The sequence below is a fragment of the Oryzias latipes genome, chromosome 19, assembly GCF_053564925.1.
Source record: "Oryzias latipes strain Hd-rR chromosome 19, Olatipes_Hd-rR_3.1".
Lineage (NCBI taxonomy): Eukaryota > Metazoa > Chordata > Actinopteri > Beloniformes > Adrianichthyidae > Oryzias > Oryzias latipes.
The window spans coordinates 26,936,267-26,957,950 of NC_136255.1; positions in this window are offsets into that span (position 1 = coordinate 26,936,267).

The following is a 21,684-nucleotide window of genomic DNA, read 5'->3' on the forward strand; positions in this document are numbered from 1 at the left end:
GCAAGATGTTTTGACGCCTGGATGGGATATCCCAAACCCTGATGGATTTAACCGGACAACAATCAACTAATGCTACTACTAGCACCTCACCCCCTACTTCCGGGAACCTGGGCTCTTCCGCCGCTACCTGGAAATTTCCGGCTTCAACCAGAGCCTTTCCATGGGTACGTTGAATCATGAGGGGGTTTCCTCCTACAATGTCATCTTATTTTCCAGCAGGCTCTGTGGTATTACCACGCTGACCACAGCAAGATTACCCTCATAGTAAACTCTCTCAGGAGCAAAGCAGTACGGTTAGGCGGGCATGCCTAACCGCTAACCCCATTTTTCAAGTACCTTTTGAGCATTTAATAGGTGAATTTTGCCTGGTGTTCGATCAACCCTGCAAGGAGGAGGAGGTGACCTGTCGACTTTTGGGCCTCAAGCAACGCAACCGATCTTTGAAAGATAATTTAATTGATTTCCGAATCTTGACAGTGGAAGCGGGTTGGCCGGATATTGCTCTAAAAGATGTGTTCTACCAGTCACTAAATGAAACGATCAAAGACCACTTGTGTTCTCAACCAGAAATTAGAACCTTTGAGGAGCTGCGGTCAGACATCCGTCTCCGGGAACGTCAGGTAAAACACACCCATCACAAAAAGAAAACTGTTACTAATCCTTTTCATCCATCCATGAATCCAGAACCTCCCTCATCCATACCCCGGGAGCACGTTGGAAGAACTTCAGAGGAACCAATGCAAATTGGACACTCAAAACTTACACCTGAGGAACGACGTAAGCGCAGAGATGAAGGTACCTGTTTTTATTGCCCGCAACCAGGTCATCTCGTCCATCAATGCACTCTGCGTTTAAACACCAGAATCCCCCGCTAGATGACAGGCCGCGGGCGAGTCACTCATCTCTTTCCACGGAGAAAAACTTCCTATATGTCCCTGTCAAGCTATATCCCCATTCAAGAACCCGTGAATGCAAATCCGTCATAGACTCTGGTGCTGAAAAAAGTTTTATTGATAACCATCTTGTTACCGAACTCAATCTTCCCACAGAACAATTGGATCACCCTGTCAAGGCCGCTGGACTGGGGGTCCAGCTTCTCTCTCGCATTACGCACCGTAAGAAGCCAGTGCTACTCATCACCTCCGGTAACCATCACGAATTCATGCAGTTTTATATCACTCAAACACTCCAATCTCCCATCATCCTAGGGTCTCCCTGGTGGAACCACTAGGTTCGTGGAACCTAGTGGTTCCACGAACGGGAGCGGCCCTACGGTCAAAGGTGCCGGGTCACACATAGCAGTTCCACTAAATAGTGTGTCCCCTTCGTGGCGCTGTACTCGAACGGGGGCGACCCAACGGTCAAAGGTGCCGGGTCACACATAGCAGATCCACTAGATAGTGTGTTCCCTTCGTGGCGCTGTACTCGAACGGGGGCGGCCCAATGGTCAAATGTGCCGGGTCACACATAGCAGATCCACTAGATAGTGTGTTCCCTTCGTGGCGCTGTACTCGAACGGGGGCGGCCCTACGGTCAAAGGTGCCGGGTCACACATGGCAGTCTTACTTACAAATGGAATGGAATGGAATGGAATGAAATGAAATGAAAAATGGAATGCCGCCAAAAACACGCCTCATCTTATTACACACTGATTATACATTTCCATTCTTTTTTCTTGATGATCTTTGGTTTTGGGGGTTATTACCCAAAAGTTTTATGGAGAAAAAAATATTTCATGGAATTGTACAGAACCTGATGCCAGAAAAAATAGCATTTAGCTTCATACAGCTCTCCAAAAGTTCTTCCAAAAAAATGACCTGTTTGGGGGGCGGGTTAGGCTCCGGCAGCCCCGTGACCCGTCAGGGATAAAATAGGTTTGGAAAAGGGACGGGTGGATGTTCGTCCTCCCCCCAGACCACCACTACATGAAATGGTTTATCCTCCAGGTGGGTCACTCACATTCCTGCAAACAGGTGACCTTATTAAAGAAAACAAGGATGGAAACAGGAGAAAGGTGAATCAGAAAGGACCTCTCTTCTTGAAACCCCCCTGACATCACAGGACTGTAGTTTGTGTTTGTGCCAGGGGTTTGTTCTTCTCTGGAGCTAATAAGAGAGTCGAATATGTTTTCATTTCACAACATTAAAACAGAATCACGTTGAAACATGAAAAAGTCTTTGTGCTTTAGAAAAACAATAGAAACTGGTTTTAAAAATGTTTCTGATGCCCTGAAGGCTGGAAAGAGGTTTGTGGGAAAACACATGACATTTTGGAGCCGCTCTGATTTCTTCCAAATGTTCTCATGAAACATCGTGAAAAATTAACTAGAACTATCAAAAAGACAGGATTTACTATCAGCCAAGTAGAAGAGAATATCACAATGTCACACTGGTCTCCAGTTAGTCCAGAATGCAGCAGCTCAACTGTTTCCATTAGTAGACAGCAAAACGCCTCAGTTATATCACATCCTAAAAGACGAGGTATTCACCCAGTAGGGGGGTGAGGGAGGGAGCAAAATATCTGGTATCAGACAGTGACCTACAATCCAGCAGCCAAGATATAAAGTAAATTTGTGAGCTTTGCTTTCTGGCTCAGCTCTCTTTTCACCACAATGGATCAACACAGTGAACACATGACAGCGGACGACGCACAAATCCGCCTGTCCTTCTCTCTTCCCTCACTCTGGAACAAGATCCCAACATACTTAAACTCCTCCCACTGGGGCAGAAGCACTCCACCCGCCCAGAGGGGGTAAACTACTTTTCTCCAGTACAGAACCATGGCCTCAGACTTAGCGTTGGTGACCCTCATCCCTGCCTCTTCACCTGCTTCGGTCATGCAGAGACCGGATGGGCCTCAGTGATGCTCTCTGGACCCCGTACTCCCAGATCGCCCTCCACAGGGCACCAAAGGGGACGCAGCTGAATGTTTTCTCCAGATCCACCAAATACATATGGACTGGATGAGTGAACTTCCATAAACCCTTTATAACCCTGCAGAGAGTGTAGAGCGTGTCCACTGTTTCACGACCAGGACAGAAACCGCACCGTTGTTCCTGGATCTGAGGTACGACAATCAAATGAATTCTCTTCTCCAGAACCCTGGCATAGACTTTCCCAGGGAGGCTGAGGAGTGTGATTCCCCGGTATTTAAAACACGCCGTCCAGGCCCCCTTCTTGAAAAGAGATGTGTCAGCCAGGAGACTCCCACAGCATCCAGAGACTTGAGGTACTCAGGTAGAGCTTATCCAACCCCTCACTTGAAAACTCAGGAGCTCTTTTACTGCCCTAATGGTTTCAGCTCAGGTGACAAATAGCCCGTCTCCAAAGTCCTCATCCTCTTCTTCCTCAAAAGCGTTAATCCTGTGTCAGCAGGATTGAGGAGAGCCTTAATGGATTCAAAGATTTGTGTGGCAGGTGGAGCACCATGTAGTAAATTGGTTCTTCCTGTGTCAACCAGCTCCTCACCTGCAGAAGGTTTAAAAGGTTACTCACCAGATCCCACCGGAGCCTGAAGTTGTTCCACACTGGACAACAGAAGGGCATCAGCTTCTGCTGGTGGATGCCATGGGCATGGCCATTGGACTTGTTGCTGAACCTGGGGAGCCAACACTGGAACTGTAGGAGGACTGTGTTCTGGCTTTGGCATGACCTATCATTTGTGGTGTTAGGGTTTGTGTCTTTCTGGGTCTTTTAACAATGGTATTTTTATTATTAAATATTTGTTTTTTTGTAAATAACCTGGCTCAGCTTTCGGTGTGGGAGAGGCCTGCAATCAGTTTAGTTTTAGTTTTCTGGTGGCTCCACTTGGCAGCAAGTAAAGGGGAAATCATAATGCAGCAATTGAGCCTCAGGATGCAAAGAACTGGAATTGAAAAAGAACAGGTGTATTCAGGATGAAGTGGCCTCCACACAACCTTGGCTGAAGCTTTCTTTTGATGGCCGGTACCTGACAGCTCCCCTCTGGAGTCCTACAAGCCAGCCAGACTCGGTTGGACTCCTTCAGCTTGATGGCATCCATCAGGTCCAGTGTCCACCACCGACTATGGCAATTGCCACTGCAACAGGAACCAGAGACCTCACAACCACAGCTCTGAACAGCAGCAGAGACAATATAGATGGAGACCATGGTCGACTCTGACTTAATGTCTCCAGCCTCCCTTGGTGATTGTTTAATGTTCTCCTGAATGTGGGGGGTGAAGACCTCCCTGACAGACAGTTCAGCCAGAGACGCCATTCATTCCCAGTGGTTCCCCACATCAGCATGTGTGTGTGTTAGTGTACACTGTAAACCCGGATAGTCCAATGAGCTCAAAAGTTTTATAATCATTGAACTCAAAAGTAACAAACAAGTTGAGCCAGCTTAAAACCTATAAGCCGATTCAACTTTTGCCACAGTTATATCTTTATTGGACTAAAACATTTTGAGTAAATGAAACCTTGGAGTCAAAACTTATGAGTAATGAGACGTGATGACGTCATAACGTACGCCCATGAACGTGAACTCAGCCACAGAAGTCTTCAAGATGGCGGAGGTCTGATGCGAGTGTCAGCTGGCCCGAGTTGATAACTCACATGATACGTCTAGGTAAGTCGTATTATTTTATTTTTTATTATATTTTATGACTTTCGCCTCTGTATTATATATGTGTTGCTTATTTTGATGTTCCTTCTAGTATATCCTTTGTATTCATGACGTGCTCCACGAGTTTGTATGTATCTTCGAATATTTGTTCTGAATTAAACAATTATGTATGTTTTGCAGTATCATGTCATCAGAGAATTATTGCTTGTGGTTAAAAGAAGTTGTTGGGGCAAAGTTTCAAGTTTTACGTTTACCGAGTTGGTTGGCGCACATTTTAAATGATCTAACCGTTACTACTACCTAACCGTTACTACTAGCTAACCGCTAGCTCTGGCAGAGCGGCTGCCACAGCCACAAATACGAGTCAGTGGGAATTGCCTTTTTTTTTCTACTACTTTTTACCACAGGCTCTGTGATTTGGTAATCGTTATGTTTTTGTGTAACTTGTATTTCACGTAGTAACCTAATAAATGCAAATGTGGGCTAAGCTAGCTGCCTTACGCTAACATGTTCTCGTATCTTCTTTTAGTGAACCGGCGGTGCGTTTGAAAAATAAGAGCGGAGGTAAGTTTTAATTGTAATTCACATGGCAGCAATATTTAAGACACGAGCAGCTCTCAGTCCAATGAATCCTCCTGGAGAACATTTGACCTTATTGACAAATTAAATTAATTATAAATAAGTAAAAATGTCCAAGCTACCTTAATGTTATGTAGCAGTTATAACTTTGTCCTGAATTTGGCTCGAGTTAAAGTACTAAATGTATCATAAAGTTTGCTTAAGACTCAAAAAACGGTATTTGGCCCCTGGTTTGGTTGTGATTTGTGTTTCACAATGTCAAATATTTTAATATAACTGTTTTGTCTCTTCCTTAAACATCCTCTGAAATATGTCATTCTAGCTAATGCACAAATATTAAAAAAATATTAATATGCATCCTAGATTACATATTGTGCTCAGAGTATTGAGGCTATTGTAAAATGCAGCGGTTTTTCCAAGCTACCAGTAGCTTGAAAAAGCTTTAAAATGCGTTTAACATTTTAATTTTTTTTTTGTAGATGTGAGCTGAGTTTTATCGCATCACAAATGTCAACCTGCGAAAACAGTTTTATTTTGACCTGGACAGACAGACGCAGAGGATGCTGATCTTTTTGAGACAGAAGGCAGCACGAACCGGAAGACTCTATCATAGAGGTGCAGAATGTCGCATAAACAGGTGAGGTGTAACTGCATGGCATGATCAACATTATGCATTAGCATAGCTAAAAGAAGGGGCTGACTTGGATTGGTTCATATTAATTACTGAGTGTTTCTAATAAAGTGACTGACTGTAAATGTTTACTTCACTGGAGAAAAAAACATCAATGTTGATCCCAATGCATTTGTAAATATGAATTTAATGTCATCTTATGTTTGGTGTATTTTTTGAAATAACTGTACAATTTTAAGATTATTAAAAAGACTAAATGAACTGAACTGAGCCAGACCAAAGGGTGCAGTCATTTGAAATATGTTTGCCATATTAATTTGCCTATGTCTCTGTGCAGCAAGAGTAGACTGCGGATGTCAAACGTACTCCTGGCCTGTACTGGCTTCCCACATACAAACGTGAGGAGGACCCACAGTTCTTCAAAGTTTGGAATGTAGGTACTTTATGATGGATAATGTTTTATTCACTAAGTAGTCCCAGTGACAGTGTGCTGGTTAATACTCCAGCTGTGTGGGTAATACAACTTAACCAAAAAGTCATGCCAAAGCAATGTTATGTGGCAGAGCACATAGTCTCCTAAAATATTGCACTTCAGCTCATCTGTGCTCCTGTACCTGACCGTGGACCTCGACTCTGGCTCGTCTCGGGCCCACAGCCGTCCTCTATTTCATCTGGATGACGCCAATCTGCTGGACTTTAAAAATGCAGTTGTTGAACTAGAAAATGTAATTCTTCTCAAAGAGTTCTGGTACATCGCCTGTCCGTCCTGGGGGAGGAGTCTTTTTCTTGTTTTTTATAAAGGAGTTTTTCCTTACTGTGTAAGATGGTCTAATGGCAGGGATGCCCAGTTTAGTTTAGTCTGTTTAGTTTAGCCAATACCTAATGTATTATGATTTCATGTTCTTGTACAATTGCCGGTATGAAGCCCATGGAGACGACTTTTGTTGTGACATAGGACTATATAAATAAAATTGAACTGAATATTTGCTCTTAAGTTGCATTGGCAAGAAGGTGACATTCTTTCCAGCAGGTTGTGTCATTTTTATGGAGATGTTCTGTGCTGTAGTTGAAAAACTGCCCGATAACGGAGACACAACCTGGTGGAGAGTTACGAGTGCCAACTGTGAGAGCATGACATCAGGAAAGAGTTCCAGAGGGTGAATAGTAGGTAAGCAGCTGGGTCGGATGGAATTCCTGGACGTGTCCTGGGAGGTGCTGACCATCTAACACAAGCTGAGAGTTATGTTGGTGAAACTGGTTAGGAGGAGGGAGGGGTGGGGTTTGGGCGAATAAATGTGATCCTGTTTTCAGATTGTCATGTTACAAAAGCTTTTGTTTATTTTTTTGTGTACAGTGCCTTATGGAATCATAAGGACTCTTAAAAGTAGTCTTATTTTGATTTCATTTGATTTTGTCTTATTTTGATTTCATTTGATTTTGTATTATATAAGCTCTGTTCTTCCAGATCCTTTTCAAGCAATAAATCAAGCTCTACATGACTTTAGTTAAAGATCACTGTATTGAATTAAGCAAATGTGATTTAAGTGACATTTTTGTTTTATTTTCTGTCTTTTTAATCAATGCATTTCATCATTTCTGTAATGAGTTTGATAAATATGTGTAAATTATTTATTGCTTTGACTACAATGCTTGAAATCATTAATTTAAATCAATTTTAATAATTTTCCTGATGTGTAATTTCTGACCTCTTAAAATGTCAATTTCAGGTTGTAGTTTTTGCAAAAAAAATTTGTTCCCTCAAACGATCAATTCTCTCTTTAATACTACACTGTTTTTTTTTCTTTCCAGATTAAAGAGTCACCAGAGGCAGACATGAGCAGCACCTCTGTTGGCATTCTGACCGTCAGCAACAACAATACAAGTTCAGTGCATGTCTGTCCGCTCAGAACAGCAGTTGTGGTGGAAGATGAGCTTGTGGTAGGCGACATTCCCAAATGGGTATTTTTTTTTTTTTTTTAACTTGTCCTGTCCAACAGCTGGGCAGGCAGATGAGAGCTGAGGGCCTCTTGTGTTGGACATATTTTACTTTAACAAGAGGGGTTATTAATCCACAGACAAACCAGAGGTATGTCTGAATAAACCCCTTTTGTAATTGAGGCCAAACTTTATTAATTTCAATCATGTCTGAAAATCTTTGGTGTTGGACCGGACGGAAAAGGAAAGAGGGGAAGAAGAGAGAGGGACGATAGAGAGAGGGGGGGTAGGGGGTGATAATAGGAGGGGAAGGGGGATAAGACCATGAAGCAGCATAAAGCAACAAGTTTACTGGTTGTTAATCATTATGGTAAGGTTTAAATGTAGAAAAAAAAAAGAAAAAAGGAAGGGGGCGGAGCCTCTCCACACACACATTCAAATGTTATAAACACACCTGCTAGCTGCAAAAATGTCCACCTGTCGACATGTACACAAAACAGATAGTGTTCACACGCATACTTATGCCTTAAAACCAACTAGTGTGAAATATTTTAGTCATTCAATCATGCAAACTGTTAGTGCAAAGGTGAGCTAACACCAGTGCTCAGGTGAGTGTTTATGTTCTTCTAAAATGGATGGTGGAACGTGAAAAGAAGGAGGGAGAGTGCCCAGCCATCCCCACCCCAAGACCCCCACCGCAGCAGCAGCGGTAGCCGGAATCCCCCCAACGCCACACGGGAACCGGCAGGGAACAACCGCCGCCCGGGCGACCAAGCCCGCCACCCAGGCCAGGGCCAGCAGGGCCGCCGCAAGGCCCCCAGAGCCAGAGAGCAGGGAGGCACGGAGGGAAAGAGAGCGCCGCCCCAGCCCAACCAGGAGAGCAGCCCCCCCGCCGCGCCGGGAGAACCCAACGCAGGGCCCCACCGGAGAAGGACGCCCACAGCCCCAAACGAGCACCCCACCACCACCCAGGAGTTCTGGGCATCCCCCCGCCCCAACCCCAGGTACGAGCCAGGACCCCCCAAGGGAGACCCGCTCCGCACTCCAGGCAGCCACCCGCCCGGCCCACGGTTGGTCCAGGGAGGAGCGAGGCAGGGGCCCGCCGCCCCCGCCCAGGAGGGGGGAACCCCGGGGAAAAAAGAAGGCCCACAAGGGGTGTTGTAAATATGGCCCGACCAAGCTCGGCCACAGCTGGAAATTTGGCGGGGCCCAGCACTCAGGAGCAAGGACCAGAACCCACCCCCCAGGGACCAGACACCCCCGGCTCAGATGTAATGTGAACCCCCCCACCGCGCGGAGAGAGCACCGCCGGGCCCAGGAAGCCGGCACCCCGGGGACACGGTCGCCGCTGCAAAGGGGCCCGTACCCCCCACCAGGGAAGAGGCAGGGGACAGACGGACCCAGGTCCCACCTTCCTTGCAAAATGTGTGTGCGTGTATGTGTGTTTGAAAGGGTGTGTGTGTGCATGTGTGTGTGTTTATGTTGGGATGTATATATTGAGGGGGGAGGGGTGTGTGTACTAAGGGGGGTGCAGTTAAAATTGGCGGGTAGGGCACTAAGGGGACATCTCCTGATTACTCACAGTGACGTCCCCTCACCCTCCCCACCAAGGGGCCCTAAATGTCTAAGGTGCGGTTAAAATTGGCGGGTAGGGTGCTAGGAGGACATCCGCTGCTTGCTGGCAGTGATGTCCAAGCACCCCCCCTACCAAGGGCCCTACATGTCTAAGGTGCAAATAAAACCGAAAGAGGGGGGGCCCACTCCATACGGCAACCACAGGAGGGGGGCCACTGCCTAGTAAACCCCCCCCCAAGGCTCATCGCAGGCTAAGCCCCCCACCCCCTCACCCTATTATGAGGTTATATGAGGAAGGGGGTAAGTTGGGGACAGATGATAGACTGTCCCCCGGTGGTCAAACAGCTGTCCCCCGCCCCCCCCCCCCAGCAAGGGGGCCAGGCCCACCCAGCCCCGGGGCCCCACCCCCGGAGGCGCAGACACCCCAGGCCCAGCACCACCACCCCCACAAAGAGAGAGAGGAGCCAGAAAGCGCCGGCCCCCCCCCCCGGAGCAAGCCCAGGCCCCCACCCCCAAACGCCGGCCCTAGAAGAGCTCTGGTCAGGCCTCGACGGGACCGAGGCAGCCAACCGACCGGGGAAACCGCCGATGGCCTCAGCGGAGACCCCGACCCGTCAACCCCGCCTGCCCCGTACCAATAGTGCCCCCCCCCCTCCCCCAGAATGCCCCCCCACAGGACAGGGCCGACAAGACCCCCACCCCCCCCAGACCCCGCAGCCGAAGCGGATGACACCCAGAGCGACCGGGGGCCCCAAGAGGGTTGCCCCGTCCCGCCCCAGAGCCAGGGAAGGGCCGATCCCAGCCCCAGGTGTAGATGGGAAGCCCATCCAGCGCCGCTGGCCCCCTCCCCCCCGAGCAGCGCCCCCCGCCAACCCCCCCCAGCACAGGCAAAGGGACCACCCCCCCAAGCCAAGCCAGACCACCCCCCCACCCCCCCACCACGCACCCCCACACCCAAGCCCAGAGGACCATGCAGCGCCCCAGGCCGCCCCACCCAGGCGCCGGACCCGACCCCCCGACCAACGGAGCCCCCACCACCCCCGGCCAGGCACCGGAGGCCCCGACCCCCACCCCAGCCCACGGCAGAAGGGCAAGGAGCAGCGACGACCATGCCCCCCCCCACCCCCTAAGTCACGGAGTTAGCTACGGGAGACCAGAGAGACCGAATTCTTTCGAAGTTACTTGAACTTTGGGCTGACATTTTTTCCAAGCTGATATGATCAAGCAGCAGATTTCTGTGTTGACTTATATTTATATTTTTTTTGCTTTTCCAATTTCTTAAAATAGTTTTTTTAGCAATGCAAAGAGTTATGAAAATGATAGAGCCTAATCCTCCTTCTACATCGATGGCACTCATGTCACCAAGCACACAAAGTGACGGTGAAGCTGTGATTGAAACCTTAAGCCAGACTGATAGATCGGCACATACCTGCCGCCAGAGAGCCTGGACAGGCGTGCAGAACCATAGTGCATGCATGTAATTGTCGGGTAGATTACTGTCACAGTGCTGACAAATGTCTGAGTTACTGAGACCCATCTTGAACATCCTCTGTCCAGTGTAGTAAATTCTGTGAAGAGTTTTGAAATGGATTAGCTGCAGATTTGGACTTTTTGTCATTTTAAAGGTGTTTAGACAAAGTTCTGACCAAAAACTTTCATCTGTGCTGATGCTCAAATCCGCATCCCATTTTGTTGTCGGAAGTGAAATATTGTTATCTAAATTACATAAAAGTTTGTATATTTTGGAGAGAGTTTTATTCATTGAGAAATTGATCAGAGTGGTAACTACATCTGGTAGCTTTAAATCGTTGTCTCTGTATTTAAACTTTTTAGTAATAATTGATTTAAGTTGCTGATATTCCAAGAAGTTATATATTCCATGTTTGTCTTGAAGTTCCTGGGGAGTTATGAATCTTCTATCAATAATTATGTGCTCTAGTTGTTTTATGCCCCCTGCTTGCCAAGCTGGGAAGTAGATAATTTTTTTGTTTATGAGGATGTCTGGGTTGTTCCAGATGGGTGTCATTTTGCACGGTTGAATTGATGATTTTGATATTTTGAGAAATTCCCACCAGGCTGTTAAAGTGGCATTTATATTAATACTTTTGAAACAATCCTGTTTTTTAACTGTTTGGCTAATAAATGGAAGATCTGACAGGTTGATCTTTCCACATAACGCCTGTTCGAAGTCTAACCATGAGTTGGTTTCTGGATTATTTTTTAACCATTTTAAGATGTATTGTAATCTATTTGCAAGAAAGTAATTGTGGAAGTTAGGTAATTCTAATCCTCCACAGCTTTTTGCAGATTTTAAAGTTTTTAGACTAATTCTTGCAGGTTTATTGTTCCATAGAAAGCTTGATATGGATGAGTCTAATGTTTTGAACCATTTTAATGGCGGTTGTGTGGGAATCATTGAGAAGAGATAATTAACTTTGGGTAAGATTTTCATTTTTACCGTGGCTACCTTGCCCATAAGGGACAAAGGCAGGTTGGTCCAGCGTGTTAGATCGTCCTGTATGTTTTTCAGTAATGGGGTGTAGTTTAGCTGCACCAGTTCTGATATTTTGGGGGAAAAATAAATACCTAGATATTTGATATTTCCTGTTTTAACTGGTATTGTGAGTCCTTGCTCCGCATTACTGTTCAGTGGTAATGGAATAGTCTGATATAGAAGAGAATTCATTAATGATTGTTGCCGTTTCATTTACAGAATGTATATTACTTAAAAACAGTAATATGTCATCTGCATAGAGACTAATTTTATGATGGCTGTGTTTGGTTTTAATTCCTTTAATGCTCTCATTCTGTCTTATTGCTGCAGCTAGAGGCTCAATAAATATAGCAAAAAGAGAGGGGGAGAGTGGGCAACCCTGTCTAGTTCCTCTTCCAAGAAAAAACCTGTTGGAAGTCTGTTTATTAGTTCTAACTGATGCATTGGGGTTGTGATATAATATTTTGATCCAATTGATGAATGATTCTCCAAACCCAAACTTATGGAGGGCAGCAATGAGGAACTTCCAATTTACTCTATCAAAGGCTTTTCAGCATCCAGTGATAGTATAGTCATTTCCTGGTTTTTGATGGTGGCAAAGTCTATTATGTTAACGAGTCTGCGGACATTGTCATCCGAGTGTCTGCCTTTGATGAATCCAGTTTAATCAAAGTCAATTATGTGAGGAGTGACTTTTTCTATTCTCTGTGCTAGTGCTTTGCAGATAATTTTTACATCTGCATTAATTAAAGAAATGGGGCGATAGCTTGAAGGACTCGTGGGGTCTTTGTCTGGTTTTAGAAGAAGGATTATGTTGGCAGAGTTCATGTTAGGTGGTAGAGATTGGCTTTCATTGATAAATTTTACCGTTTTATAAAACGTTGGTGCCAGTTGTTCCCAGAATTCCTTATAAAACTCTGCAGGAAAGCCGTCAGGCCCTGGTGCTTTACCATTAGGCATAAGTGACAGAGCTTCATGAAGCTCAGACAACGAGAGCGGAGAGTCTAAATTTGTGATTTGATCTTCGTTTAACTTGGGCAGGTTTATATTGTTGAGAAATGAGTTGATGCTTTGTTCTGATGGATTGATCTGTGGAGTGTATAAGTTTTGATAAAAGTCTTTAAACGCATTATTAATTTTTACCGGGTCATGGGTGACATTCCCTGTTTGGTCCATAATCGAAGTGATTGTTGATTTTTCTTTATTAATTTTAAGCTGATTAGCTAGAAATTTGCCAGATTTATTTGAGTTTTCATATCTTTCCAGTCGAAACCTTTGTATCTGGAATTGTGTTTGTTTATTGATGATGTCATTTAACTGCAGTTTTAAATTTTTCAGGTCGCCTAGTATGTGTTCCTGTGCAGAAGCAGCATAAGCAGTCTCCAGAGTTTTTGTTTATTTCCTAATTCTAATAAATCTGCTTTCTCCTTGCGTTTTTTATGCGTTGAATAAGAGATGATTTTCCCTCTCATGACTGCTTTTGCTGCTTCCCAAAGAATACTTGGTGATATTTCAGAAGTATCGTTGAATTCTAAGAAGGTTGCCCACTCTTTTTTAAAGAATTCAATAAATTCCTGGTCTTTTAACAGAGATGTATTAAACCTCCAGGTTGAACCCGAGGGTGTGGGTACTTCCCTTGAAATAGTAACAGAAACTGGTGCATGGTCACTGATAATAATTGGATGAATGTTGGAACTTTTAATTTCTTTCAAAAGGGAGTTACTGACTAATAAATAATCTAAACGAGAGTGTGAATGGTGAACTGGAGAAAAAAAGGTGAACCCCTTAGTGCTTGGATGACATGAGCGCCAAGCGTCGCTGAGACCCAGATCATTCATGTACTGCTTTAGAATACTTGCAGACTGCCATGTACGCTGATTTGCTGCTGTGCTGAGTCTGTCAAGTTCAGGGTCCAAAACACCTTTAATGATTGTGGAGTCAGAGTGAACTGAGAGTGAGGTGAAGAATCTGTGAAAGAAGGAAGAGTCGTCAACATTAGGACCATAAATACTCGCTATACAAAAGTCCTTATTCTGAATGGATATATTAATGATTACAAATCTGCCTTCTGGGTCAGTAACTGTATCCTTATGAGTAAATGTAACATTTTTAGTAATCAAAACTGCAACCCCTCTTTGTTTGGAGTTGAAACTGGCAGAATACATAACTGGATACTGGGAACAGCACAGGAGATGACCAGCTGATAAAGATAAATGGGTCTCCTGCAGCAGAGCTATATCTGCTTTAAGATCATTCAGGTGATTTAACACTTTCAATCTCTTTGGCCCAGAACCAAGTCCACGCACATTCCAGCTAACGATGTTAAGACTGTTCATAGCTGTTCTAACCGGGAGAGTGCAAGGCTAAATAGTGCGTGTGCCCGTCCGTGTGCGCGTGCCCGCTGTGCGTACCTGCTACACTGACAAGCGCTATGCGTTGTGGGTGAACATGTCTTGGCTATGAGCTGCATGTTACGTGCGTCCTGTGTGAGCCTAAGTGAGGTTTTTTCAGTTTATCAACGTGTGTGTGCGGGATCGCGTGTGCGTGCTCTTATGCGCGCTAGTATGCGCGCGCGCCCGTTCCGTGCATAAATAAATACTCACCGTGGTTGCGTTGACCTTACCTGATTCACATATGAGGACATGGGAAGGGGGGGGGGACAAGAGAAAAGAGAGAGGAAAAGAGAAAGAACAAAAAACAAAAACAATAAAACAACAACAGAAACATGAATGTGAGAGAAAGAAAAAACACTTTTCCTGAGAGGTGTGGATTATTGATGATCCGATTATTTCCTTTTCAATTAAATAAGTTTGCGGGTTTCTTCTGGGCAGCGCAGATGTCAGTGCGCCTCTGAAAGCCTTCAGCACAGCCAGGGTGTTACCTCTGGGTCCCGGAACAGCTTGCCATTCACAAAAAGTTTATCAACGGCAACCACCGCGCGGGCTCCAGCAGACAGGTGCTTCCTCCTCAGCGGGAAGAGGATTTTCCGCCGGCGGAGGATCTCGCCTGTGTAGGAAAATATCTTTCGCTCTGAGATTTTTCCACGCATGTTCTATTAGTCGGGAGAGATAAAAGACCAAGATTCAGCCGGATAAAGTCACAGAAGGTTTATTCCCTAACAAAAGTTCTAAGACAGAATTAAAACAGATCTGGGTCCTCATTTTAGAAGGCCTTCAAAACGCAAGAAGTTACAGGCGTTTTACATGAAAGGCCACAAGGGAGAAGAAGACAATAAAATTATGCTCTGCTCAGACTTTTAAAGACAATTCGGATTTCCTCCTCCCATGGAAAACATGACGTCGAATCTCCACCCTGGAACACTTGGATTGGGTGACTGATGATCCGCCTTCGTCCATCAGCCAATAGTCGACGGTCACTCTCCGGACCCAATCCATCTCCCCAGGGGATGACTTCAAAGGTACGCCTGGTGCTGTGATAAACTCAGACTCTTCCTGTCCGTAACAAATCAGATTGACAGCAAGAAATCCATGGAGAGCCTAGGTTAAAGATCAACCTTTTTGTTCTTCCCTGGAACCGGACATCTACAGAAGTTCTCACAGCTATAATCTATTCCTCGTGGTTTAGATTAGAGTGCTGGCTCCATTTCTGCTGGCCAGTGCCCGAGAGGTCAGCATCCCCCTCCTCTGTAGGGGAATGAGTGACAGCTGCTGTCCATAGGTCACATCTCAGGAATGTGAGGTCAGGATGCACAAAGTTAAAGCACACACTTAAGCTATGGAATAAACTTCAAGTGATATATGTAAAACAGAAAACGTAATAAAATAAGACAGAGAAACCCTTCTAAAGTGAGGACCAAAAATATAATTTCCTTCAGTTCCCTCTCTTGGCCTCATGAAGTGAGGCCACACAAAAATAAAAACACATTATCACATTACACAATCAAAACATATCAGCCTACATTCAGACAGAAGCATTCTTGTATATTATAGTATAAAAAGTATAAAAATATAAAAAGAGAGCAAAGACAATCAAAATAACACTTCCTGTAAGAAAAGAACACCTGGAATTAAGGGGAGAAATTGAGACATATTAAGGCAGAATCAAAAATCACACAGGCAACGAAAGAGTAAAAATAGAAATGTTAAACATGACATCAAGCCTAATTCAGAAAATTTCTTCCATGTCCTCCATGGTGGTCCCATCGGAGAAGCTGCAATTCATATGGCCCACATAAATAAGAATAGCAATATTCTTAGTTAATATTCTTAGTTTGTTAGTTAGTTAGTATTGCAACAAAATCCAAAAAGTCATTCAGGGCCTTAACCACTCGTGTCCTCCTCCTGCATGTCCCACAAGCTCTGGCAAGCTTGGACCTGGCCTCCTATGGACTTCTGAATAAGCCTGGTAATTATTTAATCTGACACATGTGATACAACAGAACGACTGCAAAAGAGCTTGGGGTGTCTCCCCAAGATGAGTCTGCTGTGGATCTAAATATTGATTAGGGTTAGGGTCAGAAACTTAAAAAATAAAACAAGAACAAAAGACAATAATAAAATAAAACAATGACAAAACACGACAAGACAAGAATAAAAATGCACAGAAGAGATGTGATGGAAATGTCCACCACTTTGTCCTCTCCATAGTCTGCTTCTCCTCGTGCTGTTTTCATGGAAAACATAGGTGGGAGTATGCAAATTCAAGATAAAGACAAGTTTATTAGGGGCTGTCGTCTAATGACCCATGTGGTGGATTCTAACTCCACCAGCATTACTTATCACCTCAGGAGAGTGTGGTAAAACCCCTTCATCCTCGCTGTGGATGAGATAACCAGATGAACAGACACACAAAGCTCTAAAAAGGTAAAAAGGTCTATCAAAATTAACATTTAAACCTTCTTTCTAAACAAATACATTCAAACGATGATAATTGAAACAAAGATAATTGAAACCATGATAATACTAAAACAATTTCCTGCAACGAATCATGAATACCTCCTTTCCACCCTCTCTTGGCCTGGGGGGAACCCCAGGACACTAGTTGGGTGAAACCATGCAGATCTAAACAAAGATAAGGCATAAATACATAAACTAGAGCAATTGAAAGTAAAAATATAGAAACAGTTTTGTGCACCGGTAAGGTGAACAAGCTGTCTGTCCAGATTCCTATGGAAGGCAAGATAACAACAGAAAGAAATGGAACCACGTATTGTCGTTGCCTTACTGCCATAAGGTTAGTCACACCCTCGTCATTTATCATCAACCTCAAGTTGTCCATGTGTTTCACAAAACAAAGAAGTGTCTACTACAACCACAAGAAAATCAACATGTCCAAACTATTTCCAGATGTTTATGCTGCAAAGTAGACATCCTACGCTCTATATACAGTGAAAAACCTGTGCTAAAAACAGTTCTGCCTAAAAATGAGACTTCCCTTCTGCTAAAGTGCAAATTCCTGTTGCATTTCAAAACTCAAACATACAATTGCAACAGAAGATCTTTTACTACTCACAGGCAGGTTTCAACAGTCGGAGCTGCTAGCTGCTACCCTCTAGTAGCACAATATCTTGTCAGAGAGACTGCAAACAGTGACTGAAAATGCCAGGAAATTTTATTAACACCTATGTACTAAAATGCGAATAACTGTCTGCTATTTTCACGTAATGGAATGCAAAAATAAGGGTTTGCTAAATCAATGGCAGTGAACAACACACATTGTTGAGCTAAAGTTGACAACATGCAATATGGATCAGGAACGGGTAGAACTAGAGTAATAGTGACATAATTAACAGTCCTTAAATCATATGCTATGCAATAAATTTTACCATCTGCTTTCAAGACCAGTCTAAAAGAAGTACTACGAAGAATGTGAATGCTACACCAGAGTTCCACAAACCAGTCTAAGTTTCCTTCATCCCTCCATCAGCTTCCTGCACCAGCATTACTGAAATCTAAAAACTTGTGCTCCTGCAATTACCTGAAGCACCACTAGGGAAGCGTGGAACATGAACCAACATCAAATGAACCTGTGGAGCATGAAGCATCAGAGAGCGTGTTTAACAGCACCTCTGCATCTTCATGAGCTGTCTTCTGTCTGCCACGATGTTTGTCAATACAGAAATGGTCCAGAACTCAGGAATTTGTTGTTGGATGAACGGTTAACCTATACATTTTTATTGAGGGAGGAAAGTGAACACCTGAAAAAACACAATTCTACCAATCTGTGTTGTTAATGCCCCACTTAGTCATAGGACTGAGTTGCAGAGCCTCATGACCAGGGGGTGCTAATCCTATGTGGGATACAGCTGTGTCTGACAGCTAGTATCATTGCATTTGTGAGTGTATGAATGTACAATAAGCTTCTCGCCCTCAGGGCTAATATATGTCAGTGTAGTTCAAATGCCACGTGTGGCCTTCTACCTGCTGAAATATTACCGTGTACTGTCAATCCTAGAGTGTACAGGTCAGACCATTCGGAGGCGGAAATAGAGCTTTGAGGACAGGAGTCATGGTTTTCACGCCTGAAACCCATGAAACCACCTGGCGTTTCAGGGCCCTCTGGTTGTCTGCAATGGGGGTTGGCTGTGGGGTCTGGCATGGCATCCAGTCTGCTGGCTCCTGTTTTTGACAAGACTGTCCCATCCCAACAGATTCACAGGCGTGTTTAGTGAATGCACGCATGAATGTTCCACCATCTGGTCAAAAGTCAGTCGGATGGTCTTTTGCAGGTTTTGAGGAGTCATTTGTTCATTTGTCAGAGCAGGTAGTGTCCACTAGAGTCATCAGTGGTTACCTCTCATCTTGGAAAAGACAATGGCTCCTGCATCATCAAGTGGTATTGTCCGACTTGCCCTGTGGTCCTCGCCACGGTGGAGGAGGGGCTTGGGGTGGTCGTGGGTACTGTTCATTTTTCCTCCAGACCCTCTGCCTCTGGGTCTGTGCATTCTGCTGTTGGGTACCTCGTTGTGGGCTATCACATGCCCAAGGGTTTGGAGTGCCACAGATGCCATTTCCAGATGCTGCTAGGGTCTCCTGGGCGGCTCACGTGTCCCAGGGTTTTCACCATGTTCTCCTGTCCCCGACTTACGAATGGCTGAGCATAACACGTCGCTTCTGCTGTCTCTGAGGGCATCAAAACTCAAAATTCATGTTATTATTTTTAAACACCATTTATCATGTGTGGATTTTTCAGCTGCTCAACTCCTCCCTTTCTCCTTTCTATTACCTGCAAATGTGCAGTAATACTTTACATGATTGAAGTAGTCATCTTAACCTCAGGGTCAGTCACCTCTGACTCGGCCCCCTTCTGGCTAACTGAGGTCCTTTTGGGGGAGGCGTGAGCATCTGCTCATGCTCTTGTACCCCTTAGGCAGAAGAATGTTCTGCATGAAGATTTATGAGGATTAAGGAAGGGTCTGGACTTCACTCTTATCTGGGCTGCCTTTCCTGCAAACATAAAGTTATGTGCTTCTAAGGACAAAAATTTAGAAAAATCATTAGTGTCCTGTTCAGGTTAAATGCCAACACCGTGGCTGCAAAAGTCAGTTGATCAGCGATAAAAGCCTATTCAAGAAAAAATCCCTAAATCTGTATGTGACCAATATAACGGGTGCGGAGCAAAAATGTTCAAAAATACACTTTCTTAGACACATTCTAACAGCTATTTATTCAGTTCTTTATCAAAAAGCAAGATCAATTGAGCTTTACAGTTTAACATTAACACCCTTAGTTCGACTTGTCCTGAAGGGCTTGCTGGTCCTAATAAGAATCTAGATAATTGCTAAAAATAACAATCTGACCAATCCAAACTTTTCCTTAAAGCTGCAGAACCTACAATTGCTAAAATACAGTAACAACTTTATCTTTCAAACTTGAATGCAAACCAAAACTGAGTGCCTCTTAGTACTAACCACCACAGTTCATACTGTGGCAGCTGATCGCAAAAATTCTACAAAGTGTAAATGTTCTAACACACAAAATGTCCTTTATACTACAGCACTTTTAAGACCTGCAGATCATCCTACCATCATCCATGCCACAGACGGGAACTGCTTACAGAGGGGAAAAGAGGGGGGGGTGTTACATGGGGGGGTCATCATGTCTTGTAATTACTTCTTTTTCCTGCTAACAATTAAAACACTTCTCTTACACTGTCATAGAAGGCCTTTGTTTGTTCAATGCTGTTGCTGAGCACTGTCCATGTTCTATATACAAAATTGTACACCTTTCATTCTGATCATCATGGGAATTAAGAATTCCAATTAGTGTAGAATGAATGTTACAACATTGGGTAATGGTTAAACCTCTGCTCTTTGTCACCTAGAAGATGACAGCACCAACCTCTTTCTGTGAAAAATGAACTGCTTAAACCTTTCTATTCTCCTAATTCTCTATTCAGTTTTCCTTATTTAATCAAAAAACACAATTCACACTCTAAACTACAACAGGTTTGTTAAAACACAGACAATCAAGACGCAGACAAGAACTTCTAACAATTTTCTCAAAACCAAACCAAAAGACAAAACAAATTAGGTACCTTACACACAAAAATAAACCATTTCACTGAAATGAATCTTTTCTAACTAGTGTTAATATTTCCCCTTCTCTTTTCTCATCTTTCTCTTATAACAATTTTCAAATATTCTTGATTCTGATTCAAACGAACAAAACCGCCAGTCATGTGCTTCACATTCAAACATTCACAGCTGTGCAAATTCTGTTTTAAGGGAGTCTGAGTCTAAAAGAACCAAATGCTTATAACTAATTTCAATAAAACGTCTTTGAGCAAAACTGAACTAAATCTTGGTAATTAGGAAATACAAATAAATGAGAGAAAGATATTCAAAATACAAAAACCGAAATAATTGCAAAATTATTTTACACAAAATGTTTTAGACCGATGCTACCTTACCATGTTTTTGAAAAGATTTGGGTTACCTCCCGAGAAAGTAGTTTTCGTTCGAACAGAGCCGGCTGCTGCAGCCATGCATGCAGTCATCTCCTCGCCGTAGAGGCAAAGGCTTCCATCGGAAGCGCAGCGCTACTTAAAAACCTTTTTCTGCGAACTGAAAACCCACTGAAATTTGTTTTTTAAACGACGTCTTACAACCGAGGTCATGACCACGCTCGATAACGACGATCCCCGCCATGATTTTACCGCAGATTAGATCCCAAACTCTAACTGTAAAAGTTTAGCGTGTTTCGCCATTACGATTTCCGGGGACGCCGGCTCGCCGGCCACGTGGTACTAACAAAGCCAATCATAGACATCGACACATTCGAAAGCAACTAAAACCTCCAGTCATTGGTTCATTCGACGTAAACAAGATGGCTGCGGCCATAGACACAATAAACAAGGAAATGTGGAAATAAAGTTAAAATTCACAGATTTCAAACACTTTTTCATCCCATTCTTTCCAAAATCTCATACATTCCATTCCATTCATCCACATTCAAGTCATTTTCACCGCTGTTGTCAAGTCAAATCGTCACCGTCGTCTGTCGTCGTATTGTCTGTTCCACCCCAGTCGTATTTTGTCCGGACAAAATGCATCATATACCTCATATTTTCCTTTGATGTTAATTTCGAATCCTTCTTTGGTCACTCTCCATCTAAAAAAATAATTTGTCGAGGCCGCTGCCCCGTTAGTGTCTTCCAAATTACCTAAACGCGCAAAAATTAGTTCCTATACTACACTGTTTTTACGCCTTGGGCGTCTCTAGGACAAACAGACGGAACCTTATGTATTTTTAAATACATTACCTCAAACACAACCGATAAACCTAGGATACCTTTTCTGTACTGTTGTTGCACACTAGGTGTCACAAACTAACAGTCAACCATCCCTTTAAAGTTTGGGTCAACTTTTATTTATTTATTTATCTATTTATTTATCTATTTATTTATCTATTTATTTATCTATTTA